General features: G+C 39.8%; 1 protein-coding gene across 1 annotated transcript in view; it reads left to right on the top strand.

Moving 5' to 3' along the window:
* The first annotated feature begins 646 nt into the window (after positions 1-646).
* The window catches only part of SEMA6D (semaphorin 6D), a 111,578-nt gene continuing 95,644 nt past the window's right edge, over positions 647-16,580 (top strand). Inside the window, exon 1 of the mRNA XM_031935783.1 lies at positions 647-701. The gene's annotated coding sequence lies outside the window, so the exon portion shown is untranslated. The remainder of the gene's footprint in view (positions 702-16,580) is intronic.

Genomic DNA, 16,580 nt, shown 5'->3' with positions numbered 1-16,580 from the left:
TTAAAATAATAATCTAAAATAATGCACACTATTAATGGCTTTCAAATAACTTGGATCAGCTTGTTCTTTCTTGTACTATAAACAGCCAGTAGATCTAACACTGGAAAACATTAAGACAAAAAACAGTCTGACCTATTCCAGCCTGGTCATGGTCATCTAATTTCCACTCCACTGTTTATAATGTATACACTATTCCAACATCTCGGGTATAAAGAGCTGCGTAATATATGGGCTCTATTCTGCTCCTAGCTGCTTACCCTGGTTTCATACATCTTAGAAATTACAAAATCAATGAGATAAATGCCACTCTAGCTTCCACTCCCCTTTCTCTGCTGTGTGCTTCACTTCAAGAAGCCAAAGGCATGCCTGAACCTGCAGAGGGAGACCTTCTGAAGACTGGAAAGGAAGAATCTCTTCCAACACCTTGATGTCATAGTTCCCTGACCTAGCAAATGGTCCTCTTCTACCCATGTCTGGACGCTCTCTGCCTCTTCAGTCTCCTCTCTCCCCATCCTCCCCCTTGTACCTGGGGTTCTAACCATTCCGAATGTGGGTTCCTGCAGTTCCCACCCAGGTCGAGTGTTGCCTCCAGGCTGTCGTCACTGGTCTTGCGGCAGTACCCATCTTCCTGCCCCGCCTCTACCCTCAGACCTTGTGTACTGGCAGGAAATAAATTACAGCAGTGCAATTCTCACATTAAGGTACGATCTTTTTGTTGCCTCCTTTTTTAGTTAAAAAAAAACAAACTTATAGAAAAGTTGAAAAATATTATAATGAACACCCATATAGATTCACTAATGGTTATTTTGCTACATTTGGCCTTATCTCTATTTTTCTATCTCTCTTTTTTTTCCCCTTTGGCTAATGATTTGAAGGGAAGTTAGGCAGAGCCATCAGGCCATTTCATCCCTATATGGGCAAGTAGGTCCTCAGAACAAGGGCGTTTTTATAGTATCACCTCTTGAAGACCTTCCTGGCATCCTTTTCCTCCACAAGAATGAATTCCTTACCACTTATTTTGAAATTCCCGCTCCACATCTTTCGCATATACACCTTTATCTCAGCACCTGTAACCCTTGCACAGAGTTGTTGATAAGTCTGTAACTTCTTCATCAGCTGTAAACTCTTATGGGCAGGGCTTCTTTTATTTTTCTCTGGCTCATCAGTGTTTGGCATAGCACCTGGCATATGGTGTGTGTTTAACTGTTAGTTAAACTAATGGCTGAGTGATGATAGTCCTTCCTTGCTTTCCCATCCCAAAACTCCAAAGCCCCTGGTCCCCTTGACCATCTGCTATGCCTGCCTTGACAATCCATAGAGGCTTCCTTTATTATTCTCCATGACTACTGCTCAAAACTCTTATCCTTCTCTTACCCCAGCCTTTTCCATTTCACTTTCAACAGATGACCCCAGCAATCTCCTTACACATAAATATAAATTCCTCTGTCAACCTCCTTCTCCTCCATACCTGCATCTGCCCTTTCCTTCTCAACACTTTCAGAGAAAGAAATGTTCTTCTTCCTCTGCTGAGCCATACTTCCATCTGTGCTCGATCACATCCCTTCTCATGTGGTCTACAACAAACCGCCTTGAAGTGTGACCTGGACTTGAAGCTGAAGTCTAACGCTTAGCAGCTGTTACCAACCCCTCTTCTTCCAGACGAAGGGAGTTGTATTGTTCTAGGAAATTGTGAGGTTTTGATAACTTTTGTAAAGCAGCCCCTGACAACCAGTCGCTGTCCTTGTTCAGTTTCCCAGAGCACATCAAGTTCTTTCTGTCATTTCTCGCCTGTGGACACATTGTCCACTGCCTTTGTTCTTCTCCAACTGGAGAAATTCTGTGCATCCTTCAAGACCTTGTTCAAATGGCATACTGGCTGTGAAGCATTTCTGGAGCATCACTCCCTCCTCTTGGCCACCCTGGAGCAAAATAGAATTAGTCAATCCCTTCTCTGTGCTCCCTTAACTTCCCATAAATACTGTTAGGAAATATTCATTGTGTTCCATTGTGAACACCTGTTGAGGATCTGTCCCACACACCACACTATGAATAGTAATGTGTTCTTCGTGAGTGTCTTACACACACAGATGCTAACTTCACCACAGAGAACATGGCACCTTATCTGAGAAGTAATCAGTCCTTAAGAAATTTCTTAAGAGGGCATGATTTCACGATTTCAGTGTGTCCATCCTTGCCTTCTTAGTGCTGTGCCTGATCACAGAACCAAGGTCAGGAGTCTTGGCTAATGCATAACAGGAAGCAAGCAAAACATGGGGGAGAATGCACATGGGGAAAGCATTGCCTTAATGATTTCTTCCTAGCAGTGTAGACTCTCAATGAGGCTTAGTAGGTTTTCTGTTGCCGTGATGAGCACAAGAAAAATCTTCAAGGGATTAAAGTAGTTAAGGGATTGAGTATGAGGAACAAAAGGAATTCCCAGTGCCTTTTTCCCATACAAACACTTCCACACTTTATAAACCCTCTCACCTCCCTCTTTCCTGACTCCTCATTTTTAAAGGGCTACTATTAAATTCCCAAGTCCGGTGAGAATTTTACTGGTGGATAACTGGTCTTTTCTAGTACTCTGTCAGTTTCTAAGCATTAGGCAATCTTTTTGTTGCAAGAAATATTATGCAGTAATGTTTTGTAGGGATTTTGGTTTCCATTTAATTACTTTCTATAAGTACATTTCCTAAACCAAGTTTATGTTCTTAAGAAAAAAATGTGATATTGTTGAGATGATAGCTTTGGATTTAGATATTTTGGTAATAGAATACGGAAAAAAAATGTGTTTTTATTCCATTTTCAAAGAAATTGGTGGTGGATTTTTTCCTTCTAATTTAAACATTTCCCTGCAGTGTTGATAACTCAAAGCAAATCTCATTACACACAGCACATAAGAACGAGAAAATGATGCTGAATTGAGTTGGAAAAGAAAACTGAGTAGTTTCAGCTAGATATGATAGTTGTTCTAAGAATTTTTTAAAATACCTACCATTTTGTTTGTCACTATGCTGGGCAACATAGGGTTTCCAAGAGAGCTGTCAAAAGTGATCCAGATCCTTAAAGGCATATACAAAATGTGGACATAATGTAAATTATAAAGTGATGCAATATAATATTTGTTCCTATTGGCAAGTATATAAAAGGTGTGGGAAAGACCTACAGGAATCAACATAATGAGAAAAGCCTAGGGGCTAGGAGGAGAAACTTAAGTAGAAAAGCAGGTAGGATTCAAATAGTTAGACAAACATCAAAGGAAAAGTGATCATGATCACTGGGAATCAATTAGCCTGGCTGGAGCACTGGATAATGGGACATATTCGGGGACTACCAATGGGAAGCTTCAGTTGATAAGGAATCTGGACAATGGATTCAAGTAGTCAGTGAGCAGGAAAAAAAAGAATCATGTTTTTTTATACCACAAAGGATGGATTGAAATGGGAAAAGTTTGAAGGCAGGAATAGCAGTTTGAAGGCTATCATGATATTTTAAGTTTGAAAACCTGGTGGTGGTAGCAATAAAACGGAATCGAAGAGATGTGAAAGAAGCAGCAATAAGACTTGGAAACAAGATCAATATAAGGGCAAGCAAGAGAGAAATAACATGAATGGCAGAGAGTAGAATAGGAAGTAAGGGCATTCTGCTTTGTGGACGTGTGTGGGTGAGGATGTTTGTAAAAATGACAAACACTACTATTTATTGAGCATTTACAGCATGCCAAATAGTCTGCTAATAATATTATAAACATTTCATATTGTGAGCATTGTGTACCAAACATTGTTGTAAAACCATTACCTCTATGAATTCATGGAAGACTTTCAACATCCCTCTGTGATATTATTATCACATGTAATTCTTAGAATATCCCTTTGTGATATATTTATCTCCATTTTACACATGGGGAATCCAAGACACAGAGATGTTAAGCGACTTGCCAAAGGTCTCATGCAGAGCCGGGATTCAAAACCAGGAAGCCTGGCGTCAGAGCCTGAACTCATACCACCATGCTTTCCTGCTAAGGATTTTGGGTCTGACATTGTCATACCACTGCAAAACCCAACCACAGTGAGAAATGGCTTTCCTGATCATCCCTATTTTACGTATCAGAAACGGATTCATAGAAAGTGAGGTATTTACCAGAATATCCAATATTCTGTTGACTAGAGACCACAAAAGCTTATAAGAGAAGAAAAAGCCAAAGTTATACGTAAAAGTTAATCACATGGTAATTTAAACTCTAAATAGTGTAAATAGGAAGGTAGGGTTACATCCTCGATTTTAAGAAAAATATATGCCAATAGTATTTTAATTAACTTGAAAAAATTGTATTACTGGTATAATTTATTCTATCGTCAGGTTGTATTAAAATTTTTATCAGCAATCTTGAGTACATGTATTAATGGTATCAGTAAAAACATTTGGACTAGGCTTTCTTTTCCTAATTGCGTGCGGCTTCTCTTTCTGGTTCAATAATGGTAATTATATGGCATCAATATGAAAATTTCACTCGAGGTGCTTTTTTTTATTTTCTAGTCCAGGCAATGTATTAATAATTAGCATAATAATTCTGTGTAATATAATAAACATAACCTAATAATATTTAATCATATTAATAATGTAAGTGGCAAAACTTAAATGATATTTGGAAATGTTCCTAAAATTTTAACAAATTGGTTGGGTTACCCAAAAGGCAAGGAATTTTTTCAAATGGGATTTTTATTGCAAGCCAACCCCTTTAGCTTCTGGTGCCTACGGCAGAAAGATCCTTCATTTCCCTGGTTGCTGTCTAAAACACAGGAGGACCACTTTTGTGGTTTTCTTCAGGTCACGAATGACATATGCCCCAGCTTGGTGACTCTTTTCTCACCCCGAGAAAATCCCCCAAAGGCCAGCCATCCACTTGAGCCACGTCCCTATAATTACTCCTTGCAAAGGGAAAAAAAGAAACTAAATTATTTGCAAGAGGAAAATCTGTACCCAATCATCAGAAGCCTGAGGCTAAAAATCTGTTGTATACTTTTCTTCTTTCTGAAATAATATTAAGCTCAGGCATATATAATTATACAGGAACCACCAGGCTGTGAAGGAGGAGAAAATATCACAATTATCTCTTCACAAACCTCAGCTGAAATCTGACAGAATCAACATGAGCTGAAACACTGCTCCCCCTCCCCCTTTCCCTCTCCAACTTAACCCCTGCCTTCAAATGGCTGTCTCCCAGAATCCACGCCTGGGAATGCTGCCTACACGCCGCCTGTCACAGAATGACCAGGCAGGTCCAGAAAACATTCAGTGGAAGATGTCACGTTTCATCCAGGGATAAGGTTTGCAGGGGAAGCTTGTTGTTTTGATGCAGTGGGAACACTGTAAGCTTCATAATCAGCTGAAAAAACAACCCGGTCTATGGGGCAAGAGCAGCCCTGCTCAGGAACTTGCAACAGGAAGGAAAAGGAGGGAGCTGTCACGGGGTTGGGGGGTGTGGGGGGGACAGAATTAGTACCAGACTAACTGGAAGAAAGATTATGGAGAGAGACCAGGGAATTAAGTTTGCAAACTAGCCTGATGCCTGCAGAAGTGCCCTCCTACCCCCAGGAAAGCTTGCAGGCATATCACTGTAGAAAGGCCTCTGCGGGAGGAGTAATGCTACGCTTCCATTCCTTAGGCTATATCCTCAGGCTGTGCCCTCTGTGCAGTGCTTTCTCAAGCTAGTATTTCTGTCTTGACACCTCTGCTTCATATGTCATTGTCTCCTATCTGATTCAGTCTTTGCATGCAGTCCTTTTGGCGGGTTTGTCTCATGTTGTCCCCGGACACTCTCTGTCGATCTCTCTTCACACTCTGCAGCCCGTGGGACAGCCCTGTCTCAACACAAAACCAGCACTGGCTCCCGGGACCCCATCTCAGATCAAGTGCCCCAGACTCCCATGGGTCTGGGCCCAATTAAAATGAAACAGGGAGAATATGGTGTTAACAACAGAATTATTTCCAAATAAGAACCGAGTGTCCACTTCAGAAATCAGTTTTAGGGTAATTTTCACATCTGAAATGTCAAGCCTGGCTTTCTTTCACAGAAAGGTGAGTGTCAAGGCAGGTTGGAAGGAAAGATGTAGCTTGTGGGAAAAGTGACTGGATTCCTCAGACACCATTATTGTCATCAGAAGTCACTGGGCCATTTTAAACCCTTGTAATTCAACCTGACTAAAGCATGGTCTTTGAGAAGGCTTGATCCATATTGAAAACATTGTCAATAAACTATTGTTTGATTAAGGGGATAACTTGAAATTTCCACGCACAGGGTCATGTTTGCCTCATTTAGTGACATTCTGTCTGCCTCTGCTTTCTCTTATTCTATGTGCAGCCGTTGTGCTTGGAAGGGTGAGGGTTCTGCGTATCACCACTCGGGATCACTCATTAGACCTTGCCTTTTAAACTGAAAGGCTAAATTACATCTTCAGAAGCAGTGCTATGTAGCCAAAAGCAAGCTTAGGGGAAAGGGCTGGCAGCTGGAGGAGGATGGCGCTTTTGTAGTCCCAGAAAGAATTGTGTACATGAGGATTAAGGTGCAGCTAATTATAGGAGCAGACTATGGAACCCACACCATTTTGCAGCTGCCCCTTTATTGAGGATTCACTGTGCATCTGAAACCCTTCCCCAGCAGAAGTGGGAATTCCTGTTAGTTGAGGGGTTAGCCAATAATTAGCACCTGCCAAATTCTCGGTCTCTTAGAAGACCTCCTGGCTCAATGATCTAAGTGAAAACAAATGGTGAGCCTCCACATGAGCAAGTAAAACAGGCTGACTTACGTAACAGCAGATCAGCAATGTAAGACACAGAGGTGTTCGATCCAGGAGTGACCGTGGTGTCATAAAGCCACATAAAAATGTTTCTGAGGTTATTGGCTGTTTGGCATTATCAATACTATTATTTTTTAGTTGGCATACATAATTTAGGGTGATTTAACTCTCCAACTTTCTGATTCTTTTCCTTGGCCCTTGTGTTGGGTGAAATTGTGTCTCCGTTGAATTTGTATGTTGAAGCCCTAAATCCCTAGGACCTCAGAATGTGACCATATTTAGAGAAAGAGCCTTTAAAGAGATAATTAAGTTAAAATGAGGCAATTAGGGTGGGCCCTAATTCAATCAGACTGGAGTCCTTGCAAGAAGAGGAAACCTGAACACGCAGGGAGACCAGAAGGGCACACACAGAGAAAAGGCCATGTGAGAGGCACGGCAGGAAAGTAGTCATCTGCAAGACAAGAAGGACCTCAGGGAAAACTAGCCTGCTGACACCTTGATCTGGGACTTCCAGCCTCCAGAACTGTGAGAAAATACATTTCTGTTGTTTAAACTGCCCAGTCTGTGGTATTTTGATATGGTGGACTTGGCACACTAATATACTCCCCTCCCTAAGAGGCATTGATATCAATTAGTATTGTGTTTTTACAGAAGAATATCAGAATAAATGACAGCTTGCAGAAAACCAGCATTTATTTTGTACGGCAATTCCATGATCATCAGAGCTCAGCTTCCTTCTGTCTTTCTGTTTCACCATCCCAGCACTGGCTTCTGTGGTGGTTCTGGGCTTATTTGCCCTCAGAGGCATCACTACCCCTTTCCCTGATGTGCCCTGTACTGCAGGGAAGCTGGCCTCTGTAGCTTGTATTGCCCTGGTTCTTGAGATTATTGGCTGCCTGCTGAGTTTAGCCAGTGGGAGGCATTGGCCAGAGTTTGGCAGACAGGGGAAAGGGAGAAGCCTTTCTACCTTGCGCTGCCCCTGGCAGTAGCTGTGTCTATTTAGGGCTCTGGCTCCTACAGGCTAGGCCCACTGTGTTTCAGCTTCTGTTGGGTGACTCTGCAGTTGGCTCCAGCAACACTGTCTGTCTCCTTTGCCTCCCCCCTGGCATTGGTAGTGGCTAATCTCTTGCTAATCTCTAGGTTTTCTCACCATTTTGTTTGGCTTCTCAGCTCTTCCAGGATCTGTGTAACCAATTCCCCCCTTTAAATTCAATCAACGTTAAATGTGAAGTATGATTTTGCTTTCCTGGTTAGACCCTGACTGATGCAGCTTCTATGCTGGAAATCACCTCATTATCCAAGCTAGCTGCTAAAACTGCACCCATCATGTCTAGTTCTAGGACAGAAGGAGAGAGAAAGTAAAGCAGAATGAAAAGGTCTTGCTTCTCGGCTAACTCAGCTCCTTTAAGCAATCTTTTGGAAAAATCATACACATCTCTGCTTATACCTCGTTGGTCAACAGTTAGTGCCATGACTACCCCTAGAAGCAAAGGAGGCAAGTTTTCCATGTAAGCAAAAGATAGGAAGTTACAATTTCTGCAATTTTAGGAATTCTGACATTAAATTGTTTCTCCAGTCAGACTCAAATTAATGGCGCTCAGTTGCAACAATTGAGATACCTTGCTAATCCCAATTAGTTTACTCAGCAAGAAATAGTGTGAACGTGAGAACCAATGCAGGCTAGGGTACTGTTCAAGTTACCTATTGCTGCAAAACAAACCACCCCAACACATAGATCTTGAAACAGATATTCATTCTCTCTCATGGTTCTGTGGGTAGACTGGACTCAGAGAGTTCTCTCCTGAATGTTTCATGGGGTCCTAGATGGTGGTTGGGGTTTCCGTCTCCTAAAGCAGCAGTCCCCAACCTTTTTGGCACCAGGAACCAGTTTTGAGGAAGACAGTTTTTTCATGTGGGTGAGGCGGGGGTGGTTCCAGGATGAAACTGTTCCACCTCAGATCATCAGGCATTAGATTCTCATAAGGAGAGCACAACCTAGATCCCTTGGAGGCACAGTTCACAATAGGGTTTGCACTCCTCTGAGAATCTAATGCTGCTGATCTGACAGGAGGCAGAGCTCAGGTGGTAATGCTCCCTCACCCACCACTCACTTTCTGCTGTGTGGCCAGTTTCCTAACAGACCATAGACTGGTACCAGTCTGCGACCCAGGGGTTGGGGACCCCTGTTGTAAAGGCTGAGCTGAGATGGATGTCCAAGAAAGCTTCACTTCTTGACTAAGAGCAGGTGCTGGTTATAGGCTGGGCGCTCAGCTGGGGCTGTTGATTGTATTGCCTGTATATGGCCTCTCCATGTGGCTAGAGTTTCCCACAGCACTGGGGCTGGGTTCCAAGAGACAGCATCCCAAGAGACCCAGGGAGACGCTGCTAAGATCCCTCATGACCTAGCCTTTCAATTTTCCAATGTCACTTTTGCCACATTCTATTACTCAAGCAGATTCAAGGAGAGAAGAATTAGCCTCCATCTCTTAATGGAAGAGTGGCAAAAAGCACATTACAGAGAAGCATGTGGAATGGGAGACAGTGTTACAAATATCTTTGAAAAAGGCAATTTGCCATAGTTACTGCTTATCAAGAGATCTGAAGTCCATTCCTGTTTGATCTTGGTTTAGATGCTTTCCCTCTCTGAACCCCAGGATCTCCTGTTGTTAAATGATGGAATTGAATGAGGTAATTTTTACAGTCATTCACATTTAAAAATTCGTGTTTGGCTCATTGTGAGCACCAGTATCTGTATCTACCTAGCCATAGGTCTTGAAAACCAAAAAGTTATATGAAAGGAAAAGCTTAAATTGCTAGCAATTCTCATGATGTCGCTTTTAGACAGAGAATGTAAGAAATTAGATGATTAAAGACTTTTCACAAAAGCACACCCATGTTTGAAAGCTGTAGAGCAGCAAAAAAGCATTATAATTCAACTAAATTAAAAACCTCAATAGAAAAAAAGAGAGTGTGAAAATGAAAAGTATCCTTTCTCAACAAGAACCACCCTGTGAACATTAATTTTCTCCTGCAAATCTCAGAGCATTTGACACATTCACTAGCCTAAGGTTTTACTATTTTCTTTTTATTGGAGAGGCACCACTGGCAGAGAGAACATAATTTTATCATAGAAAATTAGACTTGAAGGGGACCTCAAGGTCATCTCATCCAATGCGGTGACTCTGGGCAGAAGAGTACAAATTATATACACCCACTGAGATAGTCATCTAGAGATTAAATTATTTCCCCAGCATCAAACAATGAGTCAGCAGCTGAGCTGTAGCAAAAAGGTAAAGTTCTCGACTTTTCAGCCACAGACTAGCAGAAGTCCCCAGTCACTGACAGTCAAAAAATGCTTTATGGTTTTCAGGTGTTCTCATAGCCTCCTTCCCATGCTTCCTTTTCCCCTCAATATTTTAGTATGGATATATTATATATCAGAAAATGCTGTCCAGGTTATTTTGTTTGATCCTTACATCAACACTATGATACTTCTAAATATTATTGTTTGCATTTCACAGCTGAGGAAAATGGAGCGCATTTGAGTTGAGAGACTTCCCAAAGGGCACATAGCTAGTAAGCAGCAACGTGCCATGGATGGGAGTGGCAAAGTACTGATTTCTTATCCTAACCTTTTTGGGTTTTTTAGCACACCTTCTATTTCCATTTAGCCATAATATTTGTTCTAATGGTGAAGATTTATTTAGTCCTTTCTATGTGTTGGGCTCTGTGTGAAGTACTTTATTTATAATATTTTATATGTATGTATTTATGTTATTTAATATTTATATATTGCATTTGATCATATTTTATTTGATCTTCACACAGTGCTATTGTGGGGTGTTTGCTGTTATTAGCCCCATTTCCAGATGGATAAACTGAGGTAGAGGCTAAATTAAGGTGTTAAAATGGGAATAAAAGCCAGGATGTCTGACTCCAAATGTCAGCTATTCATAAGATATTTTCTGTCCTTACGAATGCTGGTCATCTGAGAAGGTGACATTTCATACTAACATTTAGACTCTTTGAAATTATTAAAATATGTCCAATGTTATACACTGTGTATTCATGCACATAGAATTGACTAATACTTGCTTCTGCTGCAAATAAGTGCCTTAGACTAACTTTTATACTACAGATACTTATTTTGTTTTACTATAAATTCAATTGACATGAGATTAAAACATTGGATTGAGAATCAGAAGACCCAGACCTGGGACTGAGCTCTGCCGCTTAGGGCTGTTTGACGGTGAGGGAGTTAATCGCCCTCTTTGGTCAATTAGGCAATTGCTCTTATTTATAAAATAAAAGGATTGGACTAAGTAGTGATGATTACTTAAACTATACATATTTTCTGGCTGAGAAATAAAAAAAGTACTTCTTTGGCCTTGCTTCTTTTATTCTTCCAAGTGGGTCTCCTCCATTTTCACCAGGAGAAAAGAAAATTTTGCCTGGTTTCCCAGGAGTTTCACTCTGGCCTCTCAGCAGCCCTGGGTCCCCTGTCCTGCTGATTTTTAGCCTTACAGAGAGGCAACACTCGTTTGTTTGTTTGTTTGTTTGTTTGCTTGCTTTACAATTTCACTGTTCCCCAAAGTGCTTCACAGTGTATATTTCATTTTTTAACTTGATAAAAATTGAAATAAATTTCTCCGCTGGAAATTTTGCAATGTTGAGACATCTGAAGGAAAAATAAGCACCATGCCCACCAGTCATGTGGCTGTAACATTCCGCAGGTATGAAAGCATTTTTGCAATCTGTGGCTGTTTGGTGCCCATGCCAATCCTGGTTTCCATAGAAGGGAATCCTGGAGCTCCAGTTGCTTTAGGTGATTGGCCTGAGTGGCCACCCAGATTGTCTCATGTCTCCAAGCTATTAAATGACAAAAGTGGGCCTCAAAGCATCACAGAATTTGGATTTCCATGCTAACGGTTAAGGATCTGAGAATCACCAGATATTCACTGTCATAGAATTGCCCCACTTACCTGCATGAGGACCCTGAGAAGCCCCATCACAAAACGACTCCCACATAAATCTGACTAGGCCCCTGTGCTGTCCCTGTATAAATAGGCCCCTGTGCTGTCCAGGGTAAGATTAGGGAAACCAGTTTACTCTTATCAGGACAAAATGACAAAAATTTGCATTTGTTGCCCTTTTCATCACCTGCCCATAGCAGTTCCTAGCGTATCACATGTTCATAATCTTCATATTATTCCTCCTACTATTTTTTATAATTCAGAGGCCCTCACTGAAATCCATCCCCATATCCCACAGCCTATCTTCCTAGGTACACTTTATGCTCAACTGGCTTGATGCACTTCACTCAACAGATTTCTCATATTTGGGGTCGCTTCGTCTGTGAATCCTGCTCTGAGCCAAATAACAGGATGCAAACTTGATTAATGAATTTATTATTATACAAGAACATAGGTACTAACTGGTTAGCATATTGCCCTTTCCTGGTAGCATACATGCATTGAAAAGACTTTTTGTCCTTACCCCTCAAAAAATGAGGTTGATGACACAAATGTAGAGACATGGACACATGAGAAAGTCAGATAGTTACTGACAACGTAGACCTTTGCTTACTGCTCAAATGACTCAATCTAAACAATTACTAGATGGTGTAATAGAAAAAATATGTGTAAACCATATATCTGAAAAGGGGTTAGTATCCAAAATACATAAGGAACTTACACAACTCAATAGCAAAAAATAAATAACCTGTTTTTAAAATGAGCAAAGGACTTGAATAGACATTTCACCAAAGAAGACATACAAATGACCAACAGGTCTATGGAAAGATTCTCAACATCACTAATAATTGGGGAAATCCTAACCAAAATCACAATGAGGTATCACTTTACATGTTAGGACGGCCATTATCAAAACAACAGAAAATAATGAGTATTTTAGAGGATTTAGGGAAATTGAAACTCCTCTGAACTGTTGGGAATGTAAAATGTTGTTGCCACTATGGAAAATAGTATAGAGATTCCTCCACAAACTGAAAATAGAACTACTATATGATCCAGCAATCCCACTTCTGGGTATTTATGCAAAGGAATTGAAATCGGTATGTCAAAGAGATATTTACACTCCAATGTCCACTGCAGCATTAGTCACAATAGCCAAGACATAGAAACACTCTAAATGCCTATGAAAATATGACTAGATGGATTTATGAATGGGTAGAGAAAATAGTATATACATATATTGAGATATTATTCAGCCTACAAGGAAGGAAATCCTGTCATATCCTGCAATATGGATGAACCTTGAGGAGATTAAGCTATGTGAAATAAGCCAGTCACAGAAGGACAAATACTCTATGATTCCATTTAGCTAAGGTGTCTAAAGTAGCCAAACACATAGAAGCAGAAAGTAGAATGGTGGTTTCCGGGGACTGGGAGGAGGAGAAAATGGAGAGTTGCTGTTTAATGAGTAAAGAGTCTCAGTGATGCAAGATGAAAAATTTCTAGAGCTCTACTTTACAACATTGTATTTGGAGATAGCAATACTGTACTATACACTTTAACATGTTAAGAGGATAGATCTCATGTGCTAATTAGTACAATAAGAAAAAGAAAAAATAGAATGAATGAATAAGTGGATAAACAAATGTCTGCTTCAGACCAACCTTTATTAGTCAATCACTATATGACATTAGACGTAATAATTAACCTCTCCAGTCCTCAAATAGTCATATGTTCTTTACAGTGGTGATATGAGGTTGAATTGAAATGATTATTAATTGTAAAGCACTGTGAAATAAAAGGTGTATTGTTGTTATCATAAATTGTATAACCGTTTCTCCACCTGAAGAAGAAATCATCATGGGGATGTAGTCGATGTTGGCAAAATTTCTCAAGTGTGATCAGTAATAACAATATTTGATCATAAAAATTACTCTCTAAAAACAAGCTTTTAGGTTCAATGGTCTAGTTGTTTCAAATAGTATTCAATTTTTATAAAAGCCAAGTTTTAGCTCCATAACAGTAATCTTACTAAATATCACTGAGTAAGGCATGATTTAGGGGATGTATGTAAACCCCTGAAGGGTAAATTTAGCTCTGAGATCTTTTCTCAGCCAGTTACTATGTGAGGAGACAGTGGTGCACAGCCTGATCCAAACAGTACCACTTTTGTGTCAGATATCTTTGCAATGCTCATATCGTTCTGACGCATATCTTCAAATCACAAATGAAGATATGTAAAGAATTGGTAACCTCAGTGACCAGCTTCCCTCTTTATTGCCCCATTTACAGGGCTTGGTTTACCCACCCTGCATACCAAATCTTGGATGCTTCTTTACTAGGATGACTTTGCCATCCTATCCCATATAAGTAAAAGACCAATTAAACTACTGCAAATCATTCGGTACCATTGCTCTAAGAATAGCACAGCTCTGCCAAGTAATAATATTCTAATTAAACTGACTACTTAATTTTTTTTTAATGAGTTCATTTGCCCACAGTACCTAAAACTCTCCTCACAAATGTCCACTGGTAGAGATGAAGATGGAAACCCTGGATACCACACAAACACCATTTGAGAGAAGAGGGACAGATTTCCCCAGCAAAAGTGCATGCTCATCACTGATGCTAAGCATATAAGTGCTGTTGATTGGTTTCCTGAATACAGTGAGCACGTTCAGGTTTAATTGTCATGGCCGCATTGAGACTCTAAAGAGCAGACCATGAGTAGAAATGATTAGTCTGTGCACATATTTTTTATATTTTTGTAGAATTGGGGGGTACATGTGAAGGTTTGCTACATAGATAAATTGCATAATTGTGAGATTTGGGCTTAGAGTGTACCCATCACCTGAAGAGTGAACATTATACCCAAATGGTAATTTTTGAGTCCTGGCCCCTCACCCACCCTTCCCCTCTTGGGGCCCCCAGTGTCCATTATTTCCCTCGGTATGTCCATGTGTACCCATTGCTTAGCTCCCACTTCCATTTGAGAACATGCAGTATTTGATTTTCTGTTTCTGAGTTATTTCACTTCGAATAATGGCCTCCAGCTCCATCAGTGTTGCTGCAAAGGACAGGATTTCATTCTTTTTTATGTCTGCACATATTTTTATGTCAGGATTTCCACTGAAAAATGCTAATATCCAAGTTCTGGAGATAGAAAAGCTAGTAGTTTATGAAAAATCTCAACATCCTTAAATTTGCATCATATTATAAACTCTGTACAGGGAAAACTCAGCGCTTTTGTGTTTGTATCTACTGTTTTAACTGTATGTGATATATATGGTTATATATCTTGTCTGCATTTTTTTTTTGGAAAAAAAATCAGCCTTTCACATTTTACTTAATTTGTATTGGTATTTACTCTGTTTTCACAAGCAGACATCATATATAACACACACAAAAGAGTTATTTAAGTATTACTAGTATTGGTATGGCTTTACCAGCACATGAGTGATGCATATTCTGTGGGAGTCCAGGCATTGAGGCCATGGCTGAGTGAAATACTGACTGCACAATGGGAATGCATTGTGTCTTCATTGAGTTCAGACCTTATAATGTATAACTAGTTTTACTGTTTTTCTATCAACATGCATTTAGTGACCCTCCTCAAGTTTAATACCTAGTGATAGCAAAATCCAAGAGCTGCTGAAGATAGATAATAAAGAGGCAGGATTCTTTAAAGGGACGGATTATGTTGTGTAACAATTGATATGGAGTCATCTTCAGGATGGCCGACTCAATAGTCTTCACGTCTAAGCAGATTTGGCAGAAAGAAGAGCATTATAAGCCCCATTCACCTCTCCCTGAAAGATGCTGATGCCTTCCTAAGGCTACATCAAACACTGCCTATGCTAAAATGGGTGTTCATGCTCGTGTTAGCTTCATGTGGATTGTTCAGTTTTATGGAATATGCCCCAGTCTGCTTAATGATGACAATAATAAAAAATAATAATAATAGCACCTACGAACATTCATTAAGTACTCACTACATGCTTGATACTGTTTTTAAAACTGGAAAATTATACCTAGATATTAATTATATATAATCAAGATATATATATATATTCTTCAAGGTTATATTTAGTTATTGCTGTATCAGGTATCCTCATTTTCTCTTTTAAAAAGGTTGAGATAGGAACTATACTCATATTACAATTCATATTAAAGCACAGAGACATGATATAGAATGTAAGCTCCATGATAGCAGGAAGATTTGAGTATTTAGTTCACTGTTGTGTTTCCTGGAATTTATAATAATGCCCAGTACATACCAGGAGCTCAATGACATTTGCTGAATAAATGAATGAATGAACATAGCTTGTCTAAAGTTACTATGCCAGCAGTTGCCCAATAATTGAAAGTTAAATACTTAGCAAATTGTAAGAACTTTTAAACTGTAATTCCCTTTTCTAAAAATGTGTGTGAATTGGAAGATTTATCACAGCTAACATCAGTTTCAATTATACAATCTTTATTAATTTTGACAGAAAAAAAATGAAAGGTACTCCGTTCATTCATTCATGAATTGATTTGGAAATATTCTATACACCAAGCTCAATGCCAAATACCAGAGACATGGAGAAACTTACCATGGAAACCAGGGCGGGGAACATAAATGATAAAGTGAAGTAATGATTATATCACAAAAGAGGAAGGAAAAGAAGGAAGAGGAGGAAAGTGGACTAAAATTCAACATTAAATATAGTATTGAAAAACTCAGAACATACTCTAGTCCTCGTCAAAGGTTTCCACTGAAGAATCCCTAAGAGCAGATGAGATCAAACCTGTCCTTCCAATGAGTCTG

This window comes from Piliocolobus tephrosceles, chromosome 6 (assembly GCF_002776525.5).
Source record: "Piliocolobus tephrosceles isolate RC106 chromosome 6, ASM277652v3, whole genome shotgun sequence".
NCBI lineage: Eukaryota > Metazoa > Chordata > Mammalia > Primates > Cercopithecidae > Piliocolobus > Piliocolobus tephrosceles.
This window is presented reverse-complemented; position numbering and strand designations above follow the sequence as displayed.